We start from the raw sequence: 6,678 nt of genomic DNA, 5'->3' as shown, positions 1-6,678 counted from the left end.
TAACCGACTACTAAAAAAATCAGAAAAAACCGGATATTTAGACTAAATTAACCTAGGGCAAATGGAGAAAAACATTTTAAACAGCCTACTAACGCCCAAACATTATTTACCCCAGCCCCAAAAAGAAAAACAAAAAGCAATCCCAATTGTCGGTATCAAACAAAGAATGGGGGGATTGGTAAATTACACAAATGGCTAGAAACTTAAGAGAAATTGTGAGTGTATTTTTGGTAGGTATAGTCTTAGTAATCATTAAAGAAAAAGGATGTAACCTGTAATAGTAAGGTGTGTTGCATTTGCATTTTTTAAGGGACATATGTACAGACTTTAGAGACAAGTAGTCATGAACCTCAAATATGAGTTGTAGAAAATAAAAGAAAGATGCAGTTTTAACAAGGAAATATTTTTAATGTTTTTCTTTATTTTTTAAAATTAAAAAAGGCAAAGATAGAATAGATTAAATTAACTGAATCGAAAATTAGTGATTTGATTAGTTTAATAATTAAAAAATGAACTAAAAAGTTACAATAATTCATGTTTAAATATTTAAGTAAGTATAGTTCATGCTTGTCATTGAAAATACGAAACAATTGACAAGAAAATCAGAGAAAATTAATATGGTTAAGCTTCCAAATTCACCGACCCTTCTGAAATATTGTTGACCGTTTTTCCCAATAAAATCTGGGGGCCCTTTTGTTTATGGAAAAATAATTTCAGTTTTAGTATGCTTAAAGAAATAGTCTTAAAATAACCCTACAAATGAAAGCGTTGTCGAAGGCAGGAAACAGGAATCATCAAAATCTGGAAACCCTCTAAAAGTAGACAATGTCGGGCTTGAACTGCTGGCAGCCTATGGGTCACTTCAACGCTCTTGCTCCGAATAATGCAATGCAAGGCATATGGGGGTGCTGCAACATTTTTCTTCCTTTTATTTGTTGTCGCTCGTCATTTTCAACGTTGAGTTTCGTTATAATTCTACTTATCAACATTGTTGACAAAAGCCTTGAAATCAAATGGTTATGGTGATGCGTTTTATGAAAATGCAATAAGCTGAGGACCAATTAGAACTATACTTTAACAGGCGATTTGTAGTCATTTTCACATGTATTGAAGAAAAAGTAGGCTTTGTGTTACATGTTGTAACAAAATGTTGGAACTTTCTCAGTGTACATGTTTCAAGTCTCAAAGCTCCAATCTCCATGAAAAAACACAACTTTCCTACAATGGGATCCAAATAACAATGCAGGTGACAATCTCTAGGATGAAATTCCATTTCCCATGTTTTCAAAATTCAAACCAACTTATAGTCATAAGACCCTAAAATTACTAGAGGTTAGTGCCAATACATTGAAATTAACACAAGCTTAACCCAGTCAGCTAAAACCTCCCACAAAAATCAAGGCACCAAAATTTGACCTTAGTTCAAACTTTCCAAACTGAAATGGACAAAATTTTTACACCCTTTCAACAAAAAGGAGCCTTTACAAGATTCCCAACCCTATTGTCCCTCTCATTGTGGGGACTTTCACCGTGCCGTGCCTTGCAATACATTGCAAGCTTAGCTTACTTTGCCTTGTAATATTTCTCCATTCTCATTCACTTCTTTCTCTCTCTTTCTTGTTGCCAAACTACTACAATTCACATACCAAATCCAATCACCAATGCACAATGCTGACCCTACACTTCATGCCTTTTGCTTCCATTTTCGCCACATATATCTCCGTTCATATTGCCCTCTTTCTTCGTTGCCACAGTTTTCGACTTCCTTGGTATGCACTTAGCACGCACGCACGCCATCCATCTCCTTTTCTTCCAACTGCAACTGCGAACTCCTGATGATTCCAAAGTTCCCAAATTAATCAAATGAACAAGCAACCAAAAAAAAAAAACAATCTAACTAGAATAAATGCTAGTCTATTTGTTTTACACCAATTGATTATAAGCTCCAATTATAGGACCATTGGTCTTGAATATGTGTATTATGAATGTGGACGGCCAGAATTTATATGATCCATCATTAAATGAATAGAGATATTCATCTGATGTTTCCAGTAGATGAACAATAGATTGTACCTCTGCAACAAAAATGAATAGCTCTAGCTGGCTTATTGCTAAAGACAAGTACGAATCTTACAAGCAAGACACAGAAAAGGCCAACCAGGGTCTCATTCAGACATAAATTCCAATTCCCTGGAAATGTGAGAACAAACTTTACTTGTTTTGCAGGTAAACAACAGTTCATTTTCAACTTAAAATTCAAAGCTAATTTATTGAGTCAGCCCCCACTTCGAGTCATATCAAGATGTAGAATTTGGTTTATGCCTGCTATTTCCTTTCTACATAACAAAAGCTTGAATCATACTAACTTGGAATTCAAAGCTATTAAGTATTAATCTGAAATGAAATGCTTTAACAAAGTTACCTATCAGCATTGTATGAAGAAGATCTCTTGAAGGCAGGAACTTCAACTTTCTTGGTCTCAATCAAGCTCCCACTGAAGTACTCTTTATCTTCCAATCTTACCCTTGAGAAGCTCCCAATATCCCTTTCAATCCCTGCATCTTTTCCCACCTGGTTACAATCCCCACCTGCTCCACGAGGTAACCTTGATTTATAGTGCCCAATCAACGAGAACCCTTGATCCCTCTCCGAACTTGGTCCACGATCCTTGAACGAGATGGAACCGCAGGATATCAACTGCATCAAAACAGACGGCGCCTTTATTCTACCACTTTGGCAACCCTCAGCAGTCTTATTCAAGTTATCGTCGTTACCCCCATTGCACAATCTCAGCCGTCCATCAGCTTTCATCAAGGTTTCGAGCGTCTCCGGACTCGAATCCGACGGCGGAGGTGAAATCTCTTCCCTGTTCAGCTCCGAAGTTTGATTCTGCTCCAACTCTTGACTTTCACTTTGCACTTCCTCAATCTCCGTTTGCTTAACCATCGCCTTTCTCCTTCTCCTCTTATCATCAGTCTGAGTCGACGCATCAGCAGCGAGTCTCCGTGCTGAATCGGAACTAGACTCGGCCTTATAAACTCTGTATTCGTTGAGATCAATGGAAGTCCAAGACTGGTTCCTCCGCCGTCTGATTGACGGAAAATCATGACCGTTGTCGGATTTTTGACTCTCCAACGGTTTTGTTAGCCGAAAAGAAGACGACTTTACTTCCAAGGATTTAGTGTTTATCGAATGGTCCAGAACCTCCGATCCTTTGAGAACGTATTCTTGGCCGTGAGATGGGTAAAATAAAGTCGTTCTCCGCTAAGTCGTGCCAAACGAAGCCGTTTTTGTAACTCCTGAGTTTAGGAAAACCAACACTGAATAATATTAAATATCGAAGGGTGAGGGAATGTGATCAGACGGTTAGGAATGAATGAGAGTGTTACCGTTTGCAGGACCAGGAGTATAGGCTAGCCATGCCTTTGCCTCGAAGGAGGTTTAGGCGGTTGATTACATCTGAAAGATGAAAAGAAAACGAGATAATTTTAGATTCAATTTGCTCGAAATTTAGAATAAAATCGGGTGCTTTTTCTCGGCATCCAAACAAAGAGAAGAAAAGGTTTTGATTAGAAAAACAAGGAACCAGAAAAAAGATCACTTCTTTTAACAAATTTATTCTTTACGAGAAAACAGAAAGTTGGGTCTTTTGTCAGCTATGGAGCTGGGCACGACCATTTGGCAGAAAGCATTTCTTGGGACGTGAAAGTAAATTTAAAATTTTGAACTTTCTTACAAACCAAACAGAGAATTCTTGAAAATGAAAGGAAGTTGTGCAAATTTTGAACCCAGAAAGGAAACCAAATGCAGTTACCTTTGAGATAAAGGCCATGATGAGAAGAGAGAGGAACTTCCATGAAATGTGGGTGTTCAAGCTGACCATTTCTAGACAAATAGTAAACAACAGAAACTTTCTTTTCAGAGCTGTTGGTGGTGGTGGGGTGAGACTTGGGTTCAATCCAGATTTTGTGCCTTTCAGGGCTTATATCTCTCTCTTTCCATTTCCTTGAAACAACCCCAAACTCTGTAGTTGTACCTCTGGAAGAACTGACCGCCATTGCAAGCAACTTTCTCTATCTGCAAAACCAAACAAGAAACACAGAGAGAATGAGAGAGTGAAGAGGGGAGAGGAGAGAGAAGGTGAGTTTACCTGAGGAAGTAAATGCTAGCAGAGAAGAAACGGGTAGATTTGGATTTTATAGGAAAGAGAAGAGCAAGTGTGAAATGGAGAAGAGAAGAAAATAGTTGAAAATGAGAGAGCGGCAGATGTCGCAGTATGGAGCATTGAGAGTCAAATTCCCAGTTTGCTTATTTATTTGTATCTACGTAGTTAAAAAGTGCAAAGAGCTAAGCCTAAGCCAAACAATGCCGTCCTACCTTTACCATACGTTTTTGTTTAGGATTTGGGAAGAACGGAGATATGATGCGTGACAATAGAAGTATTTGTATACAAATCTCAGTTTTTCAAATTTAATTAATTATACACCTCTACCACAACAAAATTTAATAAATATTACATTTCACAATTAAATTTATACATACCTAATTAATATTAAATAATTAATTTTTACCATTAACTTCTATCTTCAACTTAAATTAATTTTATGGAATTGTTTTTTTTATAAAAACTAGTTTGAAGGATGAAACTGTAACGGTATTTTCAAGAGGGACAATAACAAACCATAAACGAATAATAAAAGCTAATTTGGTGGTAGAGTTTTAAAATTTCCTTTTTTAAGAGTGCTTAAAGAATTTACTTTGAATTTTAAATATTAAATATATATGTATTTTTGTAATATTTATATTGAATATATAATTATTTATTTTTTGGTGTGAAAAATAAATTTTATACAAAAACAATAAATTTTTAGTTGAAATGGTAAAATTAAAAATTTAAAATGTTTGATATTTTAGGTTCAAATTCTGCCATCTCTATATTCATTTTTTATTTATTTTATTTTTATAAATTTTATATAAATGTAAGAAAAAGATAAAAACACCCTATAACAATATTCTCTAATTGTTTCAATTTTAAATTTTTAGTATTATTTTGTATTAAGTCAATGTTGAGTTGATTCGTAACTAACAACTTAGTGCCTATATAACATTTTATATATTTGAATTTGCAAGAATTATTTTAATATCTAAAATATGATTTATATATTCAAATTAAAGTTTACAAGGGTAAGTTACACCACGAGTAACCTAACTAATTTATGAGCCATTTTCTTTTTTGGTTATTTAACTATGGATGTTTTCATTTTTTGTTACCCAGTTAATTGAGATTTTTTTTATTCATTTCCATTAATTGCACTAATGGGAGGGTAACATGGCAATTGAAAAGTCAATATGATAAAAAATTTTGCCCTCAATTTTATCCTAATTCTAAATTAATTTTTAAGAAATATATAAAAATACATAAATATTTTTAAAAATTATATAATAAATTTAAAAATATAAAACGATTATTGACAAAAAAAATATAATATAAAAATACATAAATAATTTCAAAGAATATAATAATAAATTTAAATATTATATTAATGTTAATATTAATATTAAATAAAAACCCTCCACCCCATTTTTTGAAATATATAAAAATACATGAATACTTTTCAAGCTTACTCTTTAGATGATGCATGAAAGCCAGAATATTCCTTTCCCATTTTAGTTTTCATAGAACCCTTTTTTTGAAACCTCTATTGCAGCAGCAACAGCAACAATAGAGAGGGGGAGAGAGGGAAAGGGACGGTGGGGGAGGAGATGGTTTTTTTCTTTTCTTTCTATTATTAAATATCAATACAAATATTAAAATAAATTTTGAATTTATTATATATTTTTCGAAAATATTTATGTATTTTTATATATTTTTTGATTTTTTAGAATTAGGATCAAATTGAGACTATTTGTAAATTTTGAGGGCTAATTTTCTAAAATTATGACTAAATTGATATAATATGTAAAAGTTGAGGGCTAAATTTGTTATTGTACTAATTTTTCAATTGTCATATCACTCTCTTGTTAGTGCAATTAACGGAAATGGACAAAAAAAAAATCTCGATTAGCTGGATGACCAATTTAAAAAAAAATTATAATTGAGTGAGTAAAAAAAATAGCCCATAATTAGGTGATCTAGTGTAGTTTACCCAATTTACAAATAATTTATATTAATTGCTTAATTGCTTATGGAGCATTTAAAATTTAGATTTGATCTATGTAATATTAACATATTTGAATATAATTTTAAATTAAGTGATTTTTTTATTTTCTTACATCATGTTAAAATAAACATTTCAACTTTCCAACTTTTTAACGGTAATGGCACCACAATTTTTTAGCATTTCTTTAACAAGTTAAAATATGCTCAAAGTCCATATACTCCTAGCTTAAATTTAGTTTTCAAAATTTAGTATTTTACAATTTCAATTCAAAAATTTAAGTTTAATTACTGATATTATTAAAATTTTATGTCAAGTATAAAATAAAACCAAATTAACATAAAAGTAGAGATGATGGGACACAAAAAAAAAATGCACATGGGAAGACTGTTTATTAGTGAAATTTTCTCAATGCTTAATTATTATTTATGGAATAGGTAGAGAAGGTTGAAAGATGTAATCAATCTATGTTGAGCTAGAGTTGAAAAGAGAATCGAAATGTTTGACTATCTATTTTAGC

General features: G+C 32.6%; 1 pseudogene; it reads right to left on the bottom strand.

Annotated features, from left to right (window-relative positions):
* Window positions 1-1,247: 1,247 nt before the first annotated feature.
* LOC107954078 (protein SOSEKI 2-like) lies at window positions 1,248-4,303 on the bottom strand (annotated as a pseudogene).
* Window positions 4,304-6,678: the final 2,375 nt, after the last annotated feature.

The sequence above is a fragment of the Gossypium hirsutum genome, chromosome D07, assembly GCF_007990345.1.
Source record: "Gossypium hirsutum isolate 1008001.06 chromosome D07, Gossypium_hirsutum_v2.1, whole genome shotgun sequence".
NCBI lineage: Eukaryota > Viridiplantae > Streptophyta > Magnoliopsida > Malvales > Malvaceae > Gossypium > Gossypium hirsutum.
Note: the sequence above shows the minus strand (reverse complement) of the source record. Positions and strands in the feature narration are given on the sequence as shown.